Raw genomic sequence first — 12,207 nt, forward strand, 5'->3', positions numbered from 1 at the left:
CGGGGATAGCATGTAGTTTGTAAATATATGTAACTTGTTGACATTGAAGACTTGTTTGTGGTAATTCCGGCCCATGCAAAAGTAGTGCTTTTTGTGTAAAATGGGTGTACTCCGGCCTGGTTTAGAGGGTGTGTCTGTTTAAACCAATATGCTGGGAGAAAGAGCTGGACAACAGGGGTTGTCCTTTTCAGGGTATGTGTCCCCCATGCAGGCAAAGGCACATACAAAACTTCACGGGCCTGCTGATATTAATAAAAATGTTATAGCCACTAAGGCTATATAGAAACATATAGCGAAATTAATTGTAGTCTGAGGCCTAATGCCCGGCGCAGACGAGCGTTTTTTAACGCATGCGGTAAAAAACGCAGACTCAACGCAGACGGATGCGTCTCGTGTGCGCCTACCTGCAATGTGTTCCTGCGATCCACTGACGATTTCTTTTATTAATTAATTTATTTATACTTTACTCTAGGAAAAATAACAAAGATTAAATGTAATTTATTAATACATTTTAAAACATAATAAACTTTATTTAAAACATTATGTACGATATACTATTACGATATAAATCTTTCTTATTTCACAATTATTTGTTTTAATTATTATTATTAGGCATAGTACAGTGAATGCAATAATTTATATTTTTTAATTTCATCTATTTAGAAATGTCTTTAATTACACATGCCTAGTCTTTGTCTCAAAGATGAGCAGTTGGAAACTATTTGTGTTGAAACATTTACATGTTAGTCATTTTTAATGGTCGGGTCTGTTTTCACAGTTCTATTCATCACCAGGGCCGTACCCTCCGGGGGGGGGGGGGGGGGCGGGGGGGGGGGCAGCTGCCCCCCCCTGAGAATCTTGTCCTTTTTTTTTTTTTTTTTATATATCTCCAGTAATAGCATAGAAATGTTTAATCTTTATAGTATGTTAAAAATTATTTATAAAATTTAGTGCCCCCCCCCCCCCCCATGGATTTTGGTCAGGGTACGGCCCTGATCACTGAAACCAATAATTGTTAATTGTTAAACTGTCAGTTGGAGAGGCCATTTCGAAAGGCATGTTACTGAATAGACAGATGATTGGTCAATATAAAAATGTGAACGCAACGCAGACGCAAGTAGGCGCACACGTGCGTTTTTAGACGGATGCGGATGGAGACGGATGTGTTTGTGCGTCTAAAATCAAACATGTTTGATATTTGAAAAATCGACGCAAGGCTAAAAAAACGCAACGCAGAGCGGGTCGCACACGATGCGTTTTCACTGCGTTCGTACGAATGCGTTTTTTAACGCAAGACGCATGCGTTAAAAAACGCTCATCTGCGCCGGGCATAAGGTTGCATAGTACCAAATATTTACGGAGTAAAAGCAGCTGTGGGTGTGATTGGTAGTAATATGTGACATTGATTATTTGTGCAAATACTATTATTCATTGACAATAAATAAATACACTTTTATTTGTCATACAGTTGTTATGCAGTATATACCAGAGGTTGAAACTAATGCGGGGTACCCCCAAAAATGGAAGTGCAATTTTCAGCAAAAATGACGGTTGCAATTAAAAACATTAATTAAATCTCTTAAATGATATTTGACCCCCCATTTTCTTGCAGGTAGATTAGATGTGAGGTGCCACACTTTCTATTGCTGTACTTACTGGGTGTGTTGAAACGCTGCTTATATCAGTTTTATTAGTAAACGTTAACATTATCGGCAATAGGAATTGATTTGGTCTATTAGAACCATAACGCTGCTACCCTGTCTATCGCGGTCGGTGATATAATCATACGTAACGTAATCAACCTCCGTATGATATGCATGATGAGTTAACCCCGTCGCAAGTGTTGTTTTGGTATTAGACACATTTCAACAATAGCGATCGACCGGCATCGGTAGCGCAGTGGTTAAGCCATCGGACTACAGGCTGGTAGGTACAGGGTTCGAGCCCGGTACCGGTGTATCATTTAATTTGCACTCCCAAATAATATGCACTCCCCAGTTATTATTATACGTATAATTTCCACTCTCCCAGTTACTATTTATTATACGTATAATAGGCACTCCCCTTGAATTATTTGCACTCCCCTAGTTATTATTATACATATAATATGCACTTTCCACTACTATGTTTGAATACTGAATCCATATTAATTTTTAGTCCCCTATCGGTCCAACCGGAGGGGACTATAGGTTGTAACACCGTCCTTCTGTCTGTATGTCCGTCCGTCCACATATAGTTTTCTGGATGTATTTTCCCCAATGCCTCGAGATACTGAGCTGAAATTTTGTATATGACTTTATCATGTTCTGTTACAGATCAAGTTTGACTTTCAAAGCGATTGACCCATTTTTGACAAAAGGATAGATTGTCCTTGTTTTTAGGAGATATGATTATTTTTTTCTCGGACTTTGTTTTTCCAATGCCTCAAGATATTGAGCTGAAATTGTTTGTATAGCTTGACAGATCAACTTTGACTTTTATGACGATTTACTCATTTTTTCACCGAGTTATGGCCCTGGAATTTAGGCGATACGAAAATGTGTTTACCGGACTTTGTTTTTGTAATCCCGCAAGATATTGAGCTGAAATTTTGTGTATAGCGTTATCATGCAATTTTTCCTCTAGATTATGTGTATACTAATGAATGGGTAGTGTAGATTATACAAATAATAATAAATGGGTTGTCCATATTACATATTATAATGAATGCGGAATGTAGATTATATGAATAATAATGAACGAGGAGTGCAGATTATGTGTATCACAATGGATGTGGGGTGTAGATGATAAGTAAAATAATGAATGACCAAAGTGGTTAACGTGCACATTCAGAGCAAGCTGTTGTAGCGCACGCCTAACCTGGGCATAGGTGCCGTCCTCGGCCACTACACCCTATTCTCTCTCACTAACCAGTAACCAACTAACACTAACCCACAGTCCTGGACAGACAGCCCAAATAGCTCAGGTGTGTGTGCCCAGGACAGCGTGCTTGAACCTTAATTGGATATAAGCACGAAAATAAGTTGAAATGAAATAGAGACCGATTCGCATAGGCCGATAACAAAATTAACCGATCTACCGATTAAGTATTCGCCTTAATTTGTTTAGAAATATTATTGTTCTATTAAAAAGCCGACTAGGGGAGACAGTCAAGTATTTCACTACAGGGTATATTTACGATTACGTGTTTTAAAGGGACAATCCTGAGTTTCTTGCATTGTAAGATATTTCCGACTAATAAAATATTTGTACGATTAAACTTAAATATATTTACTTGTTTAGAATATCAGTGTCTGTAAATTCAATGTGTTTCTGTTCGTCTTAATATGTGTAAGAAGCCCAAACTGAATTTTGTACGTACGAAAAAATAATGTTTAGGAAATAAAATGAAATTCAACCTAGTACAAATATTGGAGCGATCAGAAACACGTTTAATGTACAGCCACTAATATTTTATGCAGAAACATATATTTGATATGTAATTACAATCGTTAAAAAGTCTATGTTAGTCGATAACATCTTAAACATTGCAGCAAAATCAGAAATGTCGCTTTAAATCGACGAAACCATTTTTACTTCAGTAGTCCTACATCGCAGCACAAGAACACGAAGGTCGAATGCAACCCAAACAACATTTAATAATACATAAACGAGTCAGTAAATTCCATTGTAAGGGAGGGTAAATGCTTTCTAAATTCTTACCTTCGTAGAATTTTTATGAGTTAGATTTTTTATGGCTTTCGGCAAAACACCATTTTCAATGAGACACGGATTGTTTAATTAGTTAATTAGTCTATTCTTTGAGTTGCCTCCACCTGTGATTCCTGATTGATATATTTGGTAGGTAGCCAGACAAGGCAATTTCCGCCGTTTAGACACATACAAAATACGTACCGGTATTATTAACATGACAGGATATTGTTAACAACTCTATTCTTTAGCTACTACTACTATTACTAACATTAAACTGTTAATATTATTTACATAAATATATATCATGCATCTATGACAAAACATGTATTAATATTTTTGTGTATGGCTACCATTGTAACCAGTATTTCGATATGTTTTCTTTCTGCCACACCCAGTTATATGTATTACACACTATTTATATATTTCATCCTGTAAACCATCTTGTCAAATGTATGTAATTTATTATGCATGTTCTACAGACTGGTAGGTACTGGGTTCGGATCCCAGTCGAGGCATGGAATTTTTAATCCAGATACCGACTCCAAACCCTGAGTGAGTGCCCCACAAGGCTCAATGGGTAGGTGTAAACCACTTGCACCGACCAGTGATCCATAACTGGTTCAACAAAGGCCATGGTTTGTGCTGTCCTACCTGTGGGAAGCGCAAATAAAAGATCCCTTGCTGCCTGTCGTAAAAAAGAGTAGCCTATGTGGCGACAGCGGGTTTCCTCTAAAAAAAATGTGTGTGGTCCTTAACCATATGTCTGACGCCATATAACCGTAAATAAAATGTGTTGAGTGCGTCGTTAAATAAAACACTTCTTTCTTTCTAATGCCGTTGTGTAACGGCCTGAGTGTAATAAAGTTCTGTTCTGTTCTGCATTTTTTTGTTTACCAATCTGATGCGTCATGGCATGTGCTAATATTAGTCTTTGTTTAATGGTTTGGAGAAACTGGAGGCAATTATGTTATTAGCATGTAGTGGACCAGGATCCGTGTCATATTGCTGAAGAAAATTAAACCATTCTCCATCGAATAACCTGTCACCCCTAAAATGGTAATGGACATTATCAACCGACAGGGTTTATTACCGTACATAATTCTGTAAAACGCTTGATTAAATAGACTGTCCCATCTAAAATCACAGAACAAACCAATTACTTCGTACCAAAGAAAATACAATGATCACTTGCTTATTGTGGATGGTCGTTTTTGCTCGAACGTACTAAAGTAGTGTCGGAAATATAATAAAACTGATTTTCGTCGATTATGTCTTTCATATTAAACTGACAAGTAAATATTTTATAAATATCTATTTTATGATACTCTACTTAATTTAGCATTTACTTGTTTAGGCTCTCATTGGTGTACAAGGTGGTGTTTACTCTTGGAATTAAAAGAAAGATGTTAGTAAACAGGTGATTTGTGCACTTTATTGGAACAGACTATAAAAAAAAATTGCTGGACGTGTTAATTTCATTGCTGTTGCAATATGTGAGGGACCTTCTCTGATGACGGTTTACCCCTATCCTTCTCCAAAACAAAATATTTGTAGACATTTCTAAGTAACGTTTGAGCAAAACTGTCAAGAACCATTCTGAGTGTGTGATCTATTATACCAGTATTAAAGGTGCTATGTACATGTATTAAAGGTGCTATCTCCCAAGTTGCATAATCACAGCTATTGCAAAAAACAACAAAAAACATTTGCTTTAAAATTTAAAGACTACACCTTCAACTATATGCCTATAAATGATTCTAACAATATAACTTTTATCTACCAGTAGAAAATACATTTTTATTGGAGAATCTTTATCACAAACATGCTCACATATAACTATGATATAGCACCTTTTAGTGGTTGCAAGATTGTGTAAATTTCTAATGTACTTATATTGAATTTATATTCAGTAAATATGCTGATCATTATTAATATGTTATGCTGCAATTAAAAATACTCAGTTAACTTGCAGTTTTAAATTAAAAGTTTGTTTAAGGGTAAATGAAACTGACACATGTCGATCAAAATTTGTTATAGTCTGTTCCAATAAAGTGCACAAATGAGCTTTTTATTGACATCTTTCTTTTAATTTCAAGAGTAAACACCACCTTGTACATCAATGAGAACCCAAACAGGTAAATGCTAAATTAGGTAGAGTATCAATCAATAGATATTTACAAAATATTTGCTTGTCGGTTTAATATGAAAGACATAATCGACGAAAATCAGTTTTATTCTATTTCCGACACTACTTTAAAGCCGCACGCCCTAGTTCCATCCAGCGAAAATAAATTATAATTTGGTTAATCTACAAACCTGTAACACACTTAGATCACGTTTTTATCAAATGGAGTGAAAAAGCAAGTTTTATATCGATAAATACCATGGGAATCCCCATGTCCCAATTGCTTGAAATAATTTTGAAAGTTAGTATTCTGATGTCACCGGTAGATGTCGCTCGAAGCACAACAATGCCTACGTCACGACAAATTTCACAGAGTGCGCACAGACATGGGGTGCGTTCCTTTCACCTCTCCTGGACATGTTCCAACTGTTCTGTCCTGGTTGTATTCCCTCTCCAGATATCGTAAGACTTAGCAAAATTATTGGTTTTAAGGGTTTGTAACGTTTTGTATTGAGATACTTACTTGTCTGAACTTTATTGTTACTGAAAATGTTCACGAACTGTGAAGAAAAATCTCACAAATGAACAACAAGCAAACGACAACAAATCGGATGTTGATTGCGCGAACCGTGCACGAGAAAACAAACCGAACCAAAATGATAACGGTCACGTGGTATACCAACGTCTGTGACATTGAAATGGGAATATCCCCACTAAAAATAGATTAGACCTTGTCTGCTCAACGTTTTTTTCTCAGAGGCTCGTGGCATTTTATAAAATACGAAAAATGCATTTTGTGGTATTACAAACACCAGGATTATCAGGATTACCAAAAAAACCCCACTTCATGTGAATGGAAATGTATATTCTAAATAATAAACGGTAAGTAAAGTGCAATTTTATTTGTGAAAAAATGGGTTTAATAGCGAAAAACAACGGCGTAATGGTTAACAACTAGGGCGTGTCCCTTTAATAGGCCTAATAGTATGCATTTTTTCTTTGGATTTTTTCATAGAAAAAAATATACTTTAATCCCATTTCATTCTGTCAATGCACATTGAAATATATTTAGTTAAATACAGCGAAAACTACAATGAAAATGTTTTGTTTTTTTTCTCGGTTTTTTTTGTCAGTGAATTTAGTATGACTTGATGTAAAATAACAAAATATCAGACCGTAGGAACCGGAGGGTGGAGGCAGGGGGTCATGCGACCGCCCCCTCCCCCCACACACTGGAGAACGAAAATGTATGCTTTTTTTCTTCGTCTATGTAACCGCCCACTACAGGTTGTGCCCCCTCACTAGAAATTGTGCCCCTCCCACACAAACACTTGAGATGTCATTCCAACATGTCTGGATATATATATATATATATATATATATATATATATATATATATATATATATATATATATATATATATATATATATACACATGTATATATATATTTTACAAAATGCACGTGAATATAATTATATAATTATATATATATATATATATAATTATATAATTATATTCACGTGCATTTTGTAAAAATATTGGTCACAATATAAAGCGAACAAATATGGTCAATTCGTACCACAGTAATTTCATACCATTGTGAAAACGCTAAAAACAGATGGTGCACTATAGTCAGTTCGTATCATAGTTATTTATGTCACAGAAAATCCAATTTATAAGCATTTTATTGGCAAATATATTTTTAAAAATGAGGGAATCATCGCTTGTTGTTAAATAAATAACCTTTCTGGAACTTAAAACAAAAATAATTAAGGAATCTATGTACAGAATATTTGTGTAATGTCAACAATAGGATGTTATGCCTAAGTATTGCACCATCATTTATATTTCATACATAAATATAACATAAGTTAACCATAATATTAATTGATTTATTACTGTTATAATTTTCATATGTTTGTATTTTTCAATTGATAAATGTTGATAAAATATAAGAAGTGAACAAATGACAAGTATTGTTAATGAAATACACCCATCCACATCCAGGTACAAGTATCTACCAGGACTATTCTAACAATTGCCTCCAACCCTGTGATAAAAAGTAAATTTATTTAAGCTTGATGTTAAGTTACAAAGAAACTATTTTAAAACAATTGTTGTTTTGATTTTTTTGTCCGCTTATTCACAGATGTGAAGCCCATTGAAACAATAAGAAAGAGACAAACCCCACACAGATACCACAGTAACAGCTTATACTGAGCACAGCGGCACGACTCGAATATTAAAGTCGCACGCCCTAGTTTCAGCCCGCGAAAATTAATTCTAATTTTGGTTAATCTACAAAACTGTAACACACTTAGATCACGTTTTTATAAAATAGAGTGAAAAAGCAGGTTTTATATCAATAAATACCATGGGAATCCCCGTGACCCAATAACTTGAAATAATTTTGAAAGTTAGTATTCTGATGTCACCGGTAGATGTCGCTCGAAGCACAGAAATGCCTATGTCATGACAAATTTCCCAGAGTGCACACAGACTTGGGGTGCGTTCCTTTCACCTCTCCTGGGCATGTTCCAACTGTTCTGTCCTCTCCAGATATCGTAAGACTTATTGGTTTTAAGGGTTTGTAACGTTTTGTATTGAGATACTTACTTGTCTGAACTTTATTGTTAATGAAAATGTTCACGAACTGTGAAGAAAAACCTCACAAATGAACGACAAGCAAACGACAACAAATCGGATGTTGATTGCGCGAACCGTGCAATTTTATTTGTAAGAAAATGGGTTTAAGGTAGTACTAAACCAAATAACTTCCGGCTGGGTCAAAGTTCGAGGTGCACCCAACTTTTGATAGAGAAGTGAACACCACAAGTCCTGTGATTGGTTATAAATGTGAGTGTGTTGGTTGTAAAAAATAATAGTTTCATCTGGGTAAAAAAAATGTGCAATTTTATTTCATCTAGTACCAATGTGTCAAGTAGCCTTGTGCTTAAAACATGTATGGGGTACCTGTAAAAAAAAGTACTCGAATTTTGTGCGAAACTAGGGTAGTCATAGACGCTACCCGTTATCTCAGAAACGAGCAGCTTGACCCCCATTTTTTTCTGATTCACTTTAAGTGTAAGGGGTGGTAGTATTTATATCCGTGACGTTTATGTCGGTTGATACGTTGCAGGTAGGAGTTTTAGCCACATATGTTACTATTGTCGTCTATGGGATTTGATTTGGTAGTATACACCCTTAATAGCGAAAAACAACGGCGTAATGGTTAACAACTAGGGCGTGTCCCTTTAAAGGCATACTGTCACGGATTTAAGGACCTTATTTCTCTAAAAATGGATAATAAATAAAAATTACATTAATTGTTGGAAACCAAATCTAGCTATCGCATCACCTTAACTGAACCATGATGGAGTGAAATTCACGTCAACCCTCTCGGCAATTTTAGTTTTTGAATTATGGACCACTGCCATAATTCAATTATTTTTACAAAATATCATTAATAAATGGAATATGGTGGTTGTGAAGATGGTTGAATAAAGTACATTTAGGGACAAATCAAATAATTTTTGTTCAGGTAATACTTTGTTAGACCATTAAATAGGTTAGTGGTCTGTGACAATATGCCTTTAAATGTTCTGAAAATATAGTAGACAGAATCATGCTCCAAATCAGGTGATATGTTTTAATAAGTTTATATTTTATTACGATCAGCTGCCCACTGTTTAATTGAAATGAAAGATTGTAAAGCATTACAATACAATTAAAACAAATCTAATTATTATTATTTTATTTTTTTTGGATAAAAGCGCGAAAATAAGTTGAAATGAAATGAATGAATGAACATGTATAAGGGGCGGTACGTAGACCAGTGGTAAAGCACTCGCTTGATGCGTGGGTTGGGCCCATTGGGCTATTTGTCGTTCCAGCCAGTGCACCACAACAGGTATATCAAAGGCCGTGGTATGTGCTATCCTCTCTGTGGGATGGTGCATATAAAAGATCCCTTGTTGCCAATGGAAGAATGTAGGGGGTTTCCTTTCTAAGACTATATGTCAAAATTTTCAAATGGTTGACATCCAATAGCCGATGATTAATAAATCAATGTACACTAGATAGTGGTTTCATTAAACAAAACGAAAATGTTTTACATGTATAAACAGGCTTCAAAAAAATGCAAAAATAATCAATTAGTTTGTGGTCACTCACCTGATCCAAATCTAATAATGCGTAACCTATTTTCCTTTTGCACATTAAATTTATGACATCATTCACATAGATATAACAGGATATTAAAAAAAAAAGGGCTATGCCAACGTAAATTTATTGGGTTACCCGGTACACACATTTTCAATGTTCAGAGGCCTATATAAATATCCCTTGCTGCCATTTTCTTATACCAGTATCTGAAAATGCATTAAAACAAAATCTAATTAAAATAGCCTATGTGTCAGCTGCAGATTTCTTTTTTCATTTAGACCTTCCCCAAGTTCAACCAGCAAACGTTTCGCTAACGTTCGCGAACTATTTGATTGGTTCCCAACGTGGCAATTTGGTTTAACGTGAAGCGCACACACCATGCTAGCGGATGTGTTTCCGCTCGGTCTGGCTAAACGCAGTCCAAGTGTCAGAAATACACTATGCTAGACACTAAGCACATGTACCTATAGTTTAAGATGTGTTGATATGGCTTTAAAAATATATTATCCCCGATCCCCTATTTGATGATTTTAAAAACAAGTGTAAAAGAGAGCACAAGAAGACAAATTGCATAATGTTTTATTTTTAAAAAAGTATTGAAAACAATTGAAATTGTATTTAATGCTTATCATAGTCCGTGGGTTTAGTAATGACAATGGCTGTTTTTATTAAATAATTATACATTTCATCAATGTGTGAGAAAATAAATTTTAAAAAGGTTATTTGCCGATAAGAATTTACAGTTTTGCTTTTAAAACATTAACAAAGCAGGGAAAACGTACGAGTCATGAGATAAAAAAGATAAAGATTAAAAACTGGAACAATGGAAAAGACATAATGGGCCAAATTTACAAAACCAGTTTGTCTTGCACGCATGTAACTACATACATTTACAATGCTTAAAGGAACAGACCCTAGTTTTTAAACACTACAGCATATTTTGGTTTATGATCACTGAAATAAAACTTTTATTATAGTTTATTCTTTATGTTATCCATTTCCGTAGAACCGAAGTGTTTCTGGTCATCCTGGTGTCTGTAGTACCAAAACATGCATTTTTCATATTTTAAAAAACGCACCTGCGTCTGAGAAGTAGCGGTTTATTCATTCGAGTTCTAGTCTATTTTTAAGGATATTTCCCGTTTTAACGTCACAGTCTCTTCTTTCACTCTGTTGTAACTTTATCCAAATGAGTTACAGGTTTGTAAATTAACTAAACTTAGTGTCCATTAGGGTCTGTCCCTTTAACAAAGAAGGGAAAACGCATGAGTCATGAGATAAAAAAAGAAAGAGATAAAAACTGGAACAATGGAAAAGACATAATGGGCCGAATTTACAAAACCGGTTTATGTCTTGCACGCGTTTAACTACATACATTTACAATGCTTAAAGGGACAGACCCCAGTTTTTAAACACTGTTAAAGCAGTTTATGATCACTGAAATCAAACATTACTTATATTTTATTGTTTAGATAATCCATTTCCGTTCAGCTGAAGTGTTTCTGGTCATCCTGGTGTTTCATAGTTTTAAAAACGCACGTGCGTCTGAGAAATAACAGTTATGGAGTCGAGGTTTAGTCTATTTTAAACGACATTTCACAGTTACAACGTCACAGACTCTTGTTTCACTCTCTTGTAACGTTATCCAAATGTGTTACAGGTTTGCAACTTAACCAAACTTAGTGTCCATTTTTACGGGTTAAAACTAGGGTCTACGCCTTTAAACACCTGCGTTTAATATAGACAGGCGACGTAAATTCGGTCCAATGTCTGTATTGTAAGTACCTTTGTGTATTTATTAGTTTGATTCGTATTCCGAGGCCGGCGCTGATGCCATAATTTGTCAGGTATATTTTAGAATAGCTGTTGATGGAAATAGCGGTTTTGTAACACTGCTGTTTTTTTATAGAATTTTGTTTGTCAAGTATATTGCACTTCTCCGATCGAAAATATGTGACGCAAGGTTTATAATTATATAATGTTTCAGTGCAACGATAGAAGGGAACACTTGCAGAAAATATATTTGACCATGGACTTTATTAAAAAAAAAAACCAATTAAATTAATAATGATTTAATACTACTGCTATAAAAACGCACCTGACAAAGCGGTCTTCCAAATATACAACAACACTAAAACATGAATCGAAGTTAAAATCAATGACAGGACATTGGTGTCACCATTATTTGGCTTCACACACAATGAGTTTAAGTTTTGTTTATTTT

Source organism: Gigantopelta aegis, chromosome 3 (genome assembly GCF_016097555.1).
Source record: "Gigantopelta aegis isolate Gae_Host chromosome 3, Gae_host_genome, whole genome shotgun sequence".
Taxonomy (NCBI): domain Eukaryota; kingdom Metazoa; phylum Mollusca; class Gastropoda; order Neomphalida; family Peltospiridae; genus Gigantopelta; species Gigantopelta aegis.